The sequence below is a fragment of the Rhodamnia argentea genome, chromosome 5, assembly GCF_020921035.1.
Source record: "Rhodamnia argentea isolate NSW1041297 chromosome 5, ASM2092103v1, whole genome shotgun sequence".
Taxonomy (NCBI): domain Eukaryota; kingdom Viridiplantae; phylum Streptophyta; class Magnoliopsida; order Myrtales; family Myrtaceae; genus Rhodamnia; species Rhodamnia argentea.
Genome location: NC_063154.1, coordinates 23,021,755 through 23,032,582, shown reverse-complemented (window position 1 = coordinate 23,032,582; position 10,828 = coordinate 23,021,755). Strand labels below are relative to the sequence as shown.

Sequence of the window (10,828 nt, the reverse complement as noted above, 5' to 3'; positions counted from 1 at the left end):
ACTAGTCCAGTCTGGCTCGGATGGGTGATTCTCACCCTGAAGAACGAAATTGGTACTCCACGAGGAACCACTAGTCCCCATGGAAACTGCCCAGAATGATCGGTTCGTTTTGGAAAAGTTGTGACTTGAAGTAAGTAGGACTGAGGCTGACAAACCGAAAGCGACAAGCACTCGGTCAAAAGGCGTTATCCGGGATATTTGGAGTTTGAAAAGATATTGAGGAGAAGTCAACGGATGGGGGTGAGCGGTTACGAAACAGAAAATTCGGTGGACTCGAGAAATTAAAGGAAACCGCTCAGATTCTTTAGAAGATGATCCCTCAATTCACGTCTCTTAATCACATCATAAATACCGTAGACAGTGTGAATTGTTTTCAAATTTTAATTGATTATATGAAGTCATTGTCTAACATTTAAACACTTCATCGCAAATCTATCACCTCCCAATTTAGAGTATTTAAGCTCTAATACCATGTTCAAATAAATTATAATATGATACTAGATCATGAGGTTTTAAGTTCAAATCTTTACGGGCCTCTACTTACCTTTTCAATTGTATATTTTCATTCTTTACGTTTATGCCAAATTGTAGTTAACACGTGATAATCCGTGTTAGAATATTTAGATATTATTTCACGTCTCCATCTCATAATTTAAGTTTTTAGACTTATTGAAGAGTGGCCAGTATTAATGATCTGCAAAAGGAACGCAAATTGATGAAAAGATGTTTGTCATGTTACATAGACTATAGACGAAGTGGACCAAAAATTGTGTACATTATAATCGCTTCGACAAGTGTTAGTATACGATAAATTGAGGACGACTATAATTGAGTTGCGAAACGTGATCCATTCGTTGTTGAGCAGGTTATCCAACACCCCCTTTAAATTCATGGAGACAGATTTTATTGAATCTACTCTCTGCAGGTAAACGCATCGCTCTCAAACTCAAGTACAAACCGTGCGCCTCGAAGCTCGATAGGAAGGAGCTTCAATGATGTCATCCAGCCGCGGCCTCGCGTTCAAGATCCGTCGCCCGGTGATCTTCAACATCTTCAAACACTCCATCCGTGCCAAGTCTCCACTCCGATCGCCGTCCTCCGAGCATGGCACTGGCGAAGGCATTGAAGAAGTGTACGGGTACTTGATCGGATTCCAGAGGGGTCGCACGGTGGAGATATGCGACAGTTTCGAGCTTCTATACAACCCCATCACTCACAAATACGACTTCGCCTTTCTCGACAAGCAGCAAAAGCTCTGTTCAGTCCCCTTCTCTCGTCCTCTCAATCTCTCTATCTATCTTCCCTTTTTAGTGTTCTGATCCTTTCTTTTTTCTTTCTGCGTTTTAATCGGTGATAGATAAGAAGATGTACCCGAATTTCCATGTACTTGGATGGTATTCAACTGGGAGCGATGCAGAAGAATCCGATATGCCCACTCGCAGAACTCCTCTAGTTGGTCTCGATCTTTAACTTCTGCAGTTGTGTTCACTATTTTGTTCCATGCATTTGGGCTTTGATGTAGATTGGTGGCTTACCTATTCTGTGACTTTGGCACTGAACATTCCCAGATAGTACCACTATCATATCGGTTAAATTCAATACTAGATGCCTGTTGGCATTCCAGCCTTTCTCCTTTCAGGGCCTATCCGAAAGAAAATGCAATACTTCTTGATCGTGAATATCTAAATAATATGAACCTTTCCGTGGATTGCCAAAGAGAATATCTGCAGACAGTTCGAGTCTGAATTTGTAGGCTTCAAATTCTCCAGCAATGGTTTGCATTTCGGTTTTATTGCAAATGATGGATTTTTCATATGCCTTTATTAGTTTTTCAATGTGGTGCAACCCTCAATTATCAAGCAAAATGGTAGTATGCTCTCTCCAGACAAATTCGAATCTCTCTGTTCATTGTTTGCCCGGTTTTCAGATTACAAAATGATGATGGCTATACGCATTTACACTAGTGACTTCCGAGTGTCAATTGATAACTCTAGTATATTTACCATTTAACAGTTGATGATGGACACGGAAACGCCTGTGTACGTTCTTCTCAATACTTCAATCGATTTTGGCCCAAATGATCTCCCTATAACTATCTATGAAAGTGGTAAGTAACTTTTATGTCCTTTTGCTGAAATTTCGTTGATTATCTTCTTATGGAATTTCTGTTTTGATTTCTCACTAAAGTAACGTAACTATTGCCATTCTCCATTCCAACGATGCAAGTGTTCTGGTGCATTAGCTAGATGAAGTTTCACGAGCATTTTATACATGAAAGAGGCAAGTAGTCATCAAAGTCAGCAGTCTAGAATATGCAGCTCTTTCATAAGAAATAAACATTTCAGCTCTGAGTAAGTTTTGATGCCGCGGCCTATGGACCCATTTTTTTTTTTTTGGAACATTTACTTATGCCTTCCCCGGCAAACTGTCTTATAACATTTGTTGCTACTTCCAATGTTTTTTGAAATTTTTAGTGGATTGATTTCTCCCAACTAACAGCAACTGATATGATTTTTCCGATATATTGGATGGTTATCGACACAACCATAGAGCTGCATGACTTAGATGGGATTAGATTTTTTCGTGCTAGTTGCACCATTGAGGTATGGTCTTTTTCAAGTTATCATGCATCTGAGTTTGTTTACATATTCTCGACAAGGTTAATTCACTCTCTTTCTTGCTTTGAAGGCGGAAGAAGTCGAAATGACATCGGTTGATCCCAAGGCGCACCTGAAGCCATATGATGGCAGTGCAACGACAGCTTTGTGTAAGGCCTCATCACCTTCCGTACTCTCTAGGGAGTCCCCGTCTCTAATCAAATCATTTGCACAATCCATATAACTGCTGAAGTTGTTGTTGTTATCCCACATCGGCTGTGAATGGATCATGTATGTTTTTTATATTCATGTAGTCTCCATTCACCTACTTATAAGGCGGAGGAGAAAGAGAAGGCCTTTTTGCGCGTAAGAGCACAAATTAAGCATAATGATAGCCACCTCCCATGTATTAATGCGCATGAGAGTACAATTTAAGCATAATGATAGACAAACACTGTCGTAAAATGAAAATTGAGCTCTAATTACATTATATTCTTCACCTTTGCACTAACTATTGGTCCCCAAGCAATCAGTGTTTTCGATTCTATTTTCCCTGTTAGTATGATTTGTACTGTTAAAATCAATCACTGTGTTAAAGCACCATTCCCTCTTTTGGGGCAAAGAAAGAGAATGTCCGAGCCTTTTATTGCATCAAAACTTTCAGGTTAGACATCTCATTCAGGTCATTACTTTGCATCACGCCGGAAAGTGGGTGTTATGAAGAAATGAAAGGGTCTAAGAGAATGTTTGATTACTTCTGTCATACCATACCATCAATGCATGCATATTAATGATTTCGATGCTATGTGTTCCAACCGAAAAAACAAGATGCCGTTGTCTGAGCAAAGAACAAGAGATGTTCTTGATGGGCAAAAGGGACATTTAATTTTCCAAAGATGGATGATACCGGTACACCATGGTCATAAACCTAGTAACCTATGCATCACGGATACAAGTGCATCTTATGTATCATATAATGTAATTTATTCAGGTGTTGCAGAGCATGCACATGACAAAACTCAGAGGGGAAGGAAAGGAAAGGAAACTGATGTTCCCAAAACTCAAGAGGAAGAGCTTAATGAGAAAGAGGGAGAGTTCAAAGAGAAAGAAGAAAAGAGAAAGAAGGAGAAGACTCAGGGAGAGTCTTCCCGAGGAGGAGAAAAGCAGACAGAATCTTCTGAATTGAGCGAACTGAAAGATAATGTCAGAAGCCTTATGGAGCAGATGACTAAGCTGACAGATTCTCTTCAAACCATGGAGACTGGTTTCGGGAATCACCTGAACAGAATCGAACATACTCTGCATTCCATGAAGTGCTTGTCGCGACCTAAAAAAAATAAACGAAGTTAATTTTCGGGCTAATGGATTATCAGGTTAATTAATTAACTAACCTAACTCGGACTCTCCCAAGTCCATACCAAATCACAACTTAAGATTCAAATAATTAACATGCAACGTGTTTTGAATTGGAGTCGCCACTAATCATTTTCGGTAGGTTGATTAGAAACCTAAATAAAATAGCGGGAGAAAACTATCTTATTTCCGCGAACCGAGATTTTGAATTCGGGATTTGGTTACGTCGATTTCTCTAACGCCCTTTCGGTACCATTTTCATGAAAAATATTTGATTTGGCAATTTTGATGGATTTTACTTGAAATTCAAAGATGCAATTTTTTTGGTTTTTCTTCTTTTTATGGGGATGTAAAACATTGAACTTTGTACGATATACACCATGGGTGATTTAGAAAGAAAAAAACGCAGCCAATCACGAGTATTTACAGAAATAAATTAACATGTAATAATGCTAAAATTTGGAACACGTGGCGTGTCTAAAATAAACAAACGAATGTTCACACCAAACGATTACATTTTTGTAGATCGAGATGGAAAGGATTACCTTCTATTACACAAAATCTTACTCACATACACGTTATAGTTCCCTTTAAGATCTCGGAGTGGAAGAACGCGGCTGTCGTCGAAAATGGCAAGCAATGGCGTTGTTGGGTTGCGAGGGCGAAATATGTGTCGGGACTCGTCGAAGATGATGCTCGACTAAAACACTTTTCTTCACTCTCGAATTTTCTCTTCTGATTTTTCTCAAGAACTCTCTTTTTCCTCTCTAAAAATTCCTCTCAAAAACTCTCTCAAAACTCTCTCAATTCTCTTCCACTCTTCCTAAAAAAACTCTCTCAATTCTCTTCTACTCTCTCTCTCAATTCTCTTCCACTTCCCCCTTCTAAAACTCTTCTCAAGAGCTCTCTCTTTTATAGGCAAAGTTCTTCATCCTTCATTCTTCACCTTCATTTCTTCACCTTCCATTTTCATCTTCTCTTCTTCATCTTCATTTCTTCACCTTCCATTTTCATCTTCCCTTCTTCATCTTCATTTCTTCACCTTCCATTTTCATCTTCCCTTCATTATCTTCCCTTCATCATCTTCCCTTCTTCATCTTCTTTTCATTATCTTCCCTTCATCATCTTCCCTTCTTCATCTTCTTTTGGTATTTGCAATACAGTCCCGAAATTTTAAGTATTTGCAATACAGTCCTTGAAGTTTCAAATCTTCTCGGTGTATTTTTCCATCCCGTGCCTAGTCTAGACGCATGCTAAATTAAGTGTTCGCTTGCCCGATTATATGCCAATGCAATGTACGCTAAAAATAAATATGTGAGATGATTTTTTATAATTTTTATGCAAAAAATAGATTAATCAAAATTTAGGCGTCAACACCCTCTTTGAGTGGAGGCTCGTAGAGGTTCCGCTCAAAGACAAATTGAATCCTAAATTTTGACAACAAATTATGGATGAACTTTTTGGCGGGAGTTTTAATCCCATTTTTTATGTAATGAAGTGATGCATGATATGCAAGACCATAAATAACACGTGTCATAATTTCCCTTTTTCATGTTAGAGAAACCTGCACATGGATCGCATACAAGAATACCTGTTTTACCAAATTTCTCGTAAGCTAATGGTTCTCTTAATTTCCAAGCTTCTTTTGCAGATGCAAGGATTTTAAGGTATTTGGCCTATCTATATCGAGACTTCTCCCTAATGCAAGACAACGCAAGATATGTGTGTCGTTTGAGATCACAAGAGCTACGTCGTTGTGAGTCGAAAGAAGTGGGATCAAGTTCACAAGAGCTACGTCGTTGTGAGTTGATTAAATGTCGAAATCGCCAAAGGCATATGTCTTCACGATTCGATAAAGGGGAACCAAAATCATAAGAGCTACGTCGTTATGATTTGGTTTGGATAAAAAATATGGGTGCTTATGTCTTCATGATTTGATAAAGGAGCCGAAAATCATAAGAGCTATGTCATTATGAGCCGACTAAAGGTCAAGATCACCAAGGTCATACGTCTTCGTGATCGATACTAAATCATAAGAGCTACGTCGTTATGATTTGAAGAGATGTCAAGATCGCCAGGCATATGTCTTCACGTCCCGAGATTGAAACCATAAGAGCTACGTCGTTATGATTTGATAAGATGTCAAGATCGCTGCATATGTCTTCACGTCCCGAGATTGAAACCATAAGAGCTACGTCGTTGTGATTTGATAAGATGTCAAGATCGCCCATATCTACACGACTTGACGAAGAGGCATATTGCCGAATTGAACAATATTTGATAGGAGCACCATCGAATGGAATCGATAAGTACAAAAGGGGCATATTGCGAATTGAATCATAACAACTATCATCGAGGAGTTGTTAATTTGAAAAGGGGTTCGAAAACTTACCGGGTTCTCCAAACGATTAATCAAGGAACGAAACAGTTGCCGTATCGTACACGGTAGGCATTGCCAGCAAAACTTGCTCATTCAATAATCCTTGGATGAATTTCGAGACCTTGGGAGGGAACTCGAACATCGGGAATGTATTACCTATCATAGAATGTCGAGGTAACACACACAAACATATTCAACAATGAGTATAATGCAATCACTCATATTATGGTTCATGCATAACCATTCTGTCAAGTTTGCATTACCAATTTTGTCCAGGGAGGTTCTCACATTACGAATACCTCGAATGTGAGCTGAATGGGGGACTTCACCGAAAGGGCTTTCTCTCACTCTCGAGAAAAGCTATTTATCCTGTCTGCGGATTCAAGAGAAATCACTCAATCTTTCCATCATCGCATTCGATAAGGATCCAAGTAATCTCGCAATTGATACGACCGAGTCGATCCGGAGGTCTTGATTAGGACCGTAATGAGAGCTAGGTCAAAGGTTTACAAAGGGGACTCCAGTTGAGTCAAGGTCGCTGAAATGAATTTCTTCATCATTTGCTCCGGATTTACAAGTCAAGAATCCTGCAAAAATGAGAGAGAAATAATCTTGCTCGAACTTCTTCGAGTGATGCTTAAAATCATTTAACTCTACGTTAACTCAAGTGCCCTAATCAAGAGACTTTGGAGGGTTATAACGTAGGCTAGGATTGGGGACCGAGAACGAAAAGGCTCGTTTGGCTCGAAATTAAATGAGAAGGGGCTTGACGTTGGTGATCATCGCCGACTAGTCACCGATCTTGGTCTTCCGAAATGTCTTGAAAGAATACCATCATTGAATGAGGGATGGTAGTTTTCTACGAAAATTGCACTTTACAAACCGATTTCTTGGGGAGTCTTCTTCATAACAAGTGTCCGTCAAGGATTTGCAAGAGACACAATGCAAACATGTACATGGAATTTACAACTTAACATGCAAAAATGTACATTCAAAATTCAGAAGTACTTTACAAATGAATGTGCATTGGCCTTACTTTGGTAGGCACTTTGCTTTTCCTATGCTTGAAATTTTCATATGAGATCGCCTTTGCTTTTCTTACTCCCGACTCTCATTTTTCTTTTTTCTTCTTTTTTTCGAGAAAAGATTTCTTTTCCTTTTTCTTTGAGAGCCCTTCGACATCTCTTTATTTTGCTTTTTTTTTTGTTTTTTTGTTTTTTTGTTTTTTTTAGAGCGGGCCCTTCTCCTTTAAGCCGAGTTTGCCTCTCCTTTTTTACAATCCCATGACTTTGAACCAGGAATTACAACAAGCATAATGATCATTCGGGAATTCTCTGTACTCGACCATCTCCAATTCTAATCCTTGGGAAAATGCTATCTTCGCCTTTGGAATGAGCAAATGATCACCAACAAGGGTTTAAGAAATGAATTTGCAGGCTCAAGTGGGCTATGCAAAGAATGAAGTGTATAGGATAGAGAAGTGAATGCTCTTCATCATCCTAAGGCACTTGAATTAAAATTCGAGTATAAATGCAAAGAAACACCCCAATTAATGTTAGTCGAGCAAGAAAATTTCTAACCATTTACCTCGTGTTGCTCTGGAATTAACTCGTTTGGACCCCGATATGGGGTGGTTCTTGACAGGGTAAAGAAATGAAACCACCGCTAAAATGGTCAATCAATGGATAACCGTAGTGTTTAGGATAGAGAAATGAATGCCTCCGTCACTTCGGTTATCGTACCTTTCGCGAAAACTCTTTACCTCGGGAATGCGGAATTTTGCCACCGTTCATCTCGCCTGAAAAAATTGGACGTGTTTGGGAAATGATTGCCTTTCATCATTCGTCATGCCCCATTCCATACATTTGATGTATCTTATGTAGTTCATGTTCCTTATTCAGAGTTGGTAAATTAAATATGAGGAACAGTCATGCACAAACTATGCAATGTATGAGTGTTTTCGAGCATATAAAATGTAGCAACTTTCTATCTTGGTGCAAGCACGTAAGAAAATTCTTAAGGGCGTGAATTGTGAGTTGCCCCTGCTCATGCAAATGAGTTGCAAAACTTCATTATCTAGTTTGAGATATGAGATTGTCAAAGGCTCCAGGAATTTCTTATTTCATTAATTTTTCAGGGAGAATGGATACTTCCCTATCCGGAAAGGCATGACCCCGTAAAAATCAAAAGGGAAAGCATCAATGTACGTTCTCATGTTCTAAACGAGTTGAAACGGTACCGCTTTACCCTTGTACGAATTTTCTTGTGAACTTTGAATTGAAAAGATCAACTCATCTGGATCGGATTGTATGTCCGGGATGTTATCTCTCCGGTCTTGTAACCATCCGGGCTAAGTTTCAATCGGCATTGAATGCGAAGCAAAAGGTTTTTATTAATATTTGTACATTGATGCCAAATCCCGGGATCGAACTGGGACGCCTCGGACCATCGTCATTCCCCCAACCACTAGGCCGTGGTGATGTCGGCGTCCACGGTTGGTTCGCTTTTGCTATATTGTTCTCAAAACATTGGCAATCCCGTCGAGAATAAAAAAAAAGCATAATTTAGAGTTTGAAATGACCGAGAGCCAATTGGGACGATACGGAGTTACCCATCTTTGAGCCCGCTTGGCCTTTTACTCGTATTCTCCCAAGTAAGGCTATTCGGAATCTCTCTTTACGGGCGTTCAGGGGCGTCGTCCACAAATTGATTTGCTACGAGCCTAGCTTAACAAGGAACTCACGCATTTGATAAGGGATGAGAAAATTCGCCCTTTAACTCTAGGCAAATTCTAGACAGCTAGAAAGTAAAAAAATATCCCACGCAGGGGAACTATACATGGAATCAAAGAAGTATTCATGCGAGATTGGTTCCACCTCTCTTGCTGGCCATTCCAATGATCGACCGATTTTGTCTTTGATCATACACCAACGATCGTTGTTTGAGGATCTATAATCACTTGCTTCGGATCACAACTCTGGAGGTCCTTAAGCTCCGAACCGGCTTATCAAGGTGGTGAGCTCATCATCAAAGTAATCTTCGATTTTTCGAGCAATCGATACTCGAATGGGCGATGTTACTTGCTAACACGGCGACGATTTCCCACTTTGTTTTCGCCGTGAGCAGTCTGACTCCTTGAGCTCCTGGACCAATTTTGGTCCGGCCCTCCTTGACTTTTGCACCACCGGCTTAGCCGAAGGATCCGTCGGCAAACAATGTTTGACAATGGAATGGTCAAGACCGAGCATATCCGCATATGACCGGAAAAAATGTCCCGGTAATCCTTCAGGAGCTTAGTCAAGTGCTCGGTCATCTCTTTGGAAAGGTTTGCCCCGATCTTAACATCTTTAGGGTTTTCCGCATCGCCTAGGTTGACCGAGACAGTTTGTTCACCGGTCAAGGGCTTGATCTCCTCATGTCGTTCGAATTTCCTCATAATCTGGATTGGACTCATCTAGGTCGTATACTTCTGAATCCACTAAGTTCCCCTCCTCATGTATCCCCCGTCCGATTCCCAACCTGAATACAGCATTAATTTTACCAGAATGATCTGGTAAAGGATTATTCTAGACATTTGGCTGTTTGTTGCCTTGGAACGAGAATGCCTTAGAATCAAGAAGATATTGGATCCGATGCTTCAACACGAAACAACTGTCGGTGTCATGTCCAAGCTCCCCGCAGTGGTAATCACATTTCTTTGATGGATCATATCTTGGCGAGCTCGTGTTACCGGGTCGTAGAGGCTCGGAAGTCGCAAACCTCTTACGTAGAACCGCGAGTACTTGCGACGGGGTTCCCGGTAGAGGGGTAAACGCCGAGGGACCGTTGATTCTCTCTTTGTCGTTGCACCCCGAAATTGGCCTCGCTGCTGATTTGGAACCCGTACGACCGCGCCGGGTCGTGGGTTTTTGGCCGTAGGTCATGTTGACCTGTAGGGCCGGCTCCTTGTCTTTTCTTACCGCAAACCTCTTAGTCGTTGTGGTGACATCATCGTACCAGCCTTTCTTCATACCGTTCTCGATTTCTTCAGCCATTGCGATGAGATGGCTGAATGTCGTGGCAGATCCCAAAATTCGGTTCTCATACCTTGCGGCAGAGTGGAAACAAACAATTTCATGAGCTCCCTTTCGGGAGGGACTGGTTTCGAGCTGAGATGCTACGTTCCTCCACTTGGTAGCATACTGCTTGATTATTTCTCCTCTCTTCATCTCAAGCCGTTCAAGATCTTCTCGGTGGTCAAGACGTCCAAGTTAAAGCTAAAATGTTTGATGAAAGCATTAGTGCCTCCAATCATCCATCCGGTAGATCTCGTAGTCCGTATACCACCTCATAGCCTTTACTTCTTTTAAACTAAAGCTTGGAAAGTCCGGACCATTAGGGCCGTTGGTCGATGCTTGTTCATTCTTGCCGGTACATCCGGACATCTGAACCGGGTTGGAAGTCCCATCATACTTCTCGAAGTCCGGCATCTTGAACTTCTCGGCACCATGACCTTTGA

General features: G+C 40.7%; 1 long non-coding RNA gene across 1 annotated transcript in view; it reads left to right on the top strand.

Annotated features, from left to right (window-relative positions):
- Nucleotides 1-234: 234 nt before the first annotated feature.
- LOC125315181 overlaps nt 235-10,828 on the top strand; it is a 32,373-nt gene continuing 21,779 nt past the window's right edge. The window contains exons 1-2 of the long non-coding RNA XR_007198537.1: nt 235-247; nt 6,860-6,864. This is a non-coding gene — a long non-coding RNA (uncharacterized LOC125315181). The remainder of the gene's footprint in view (nt 248-6,859; nt 6,865-10,828) is intronic.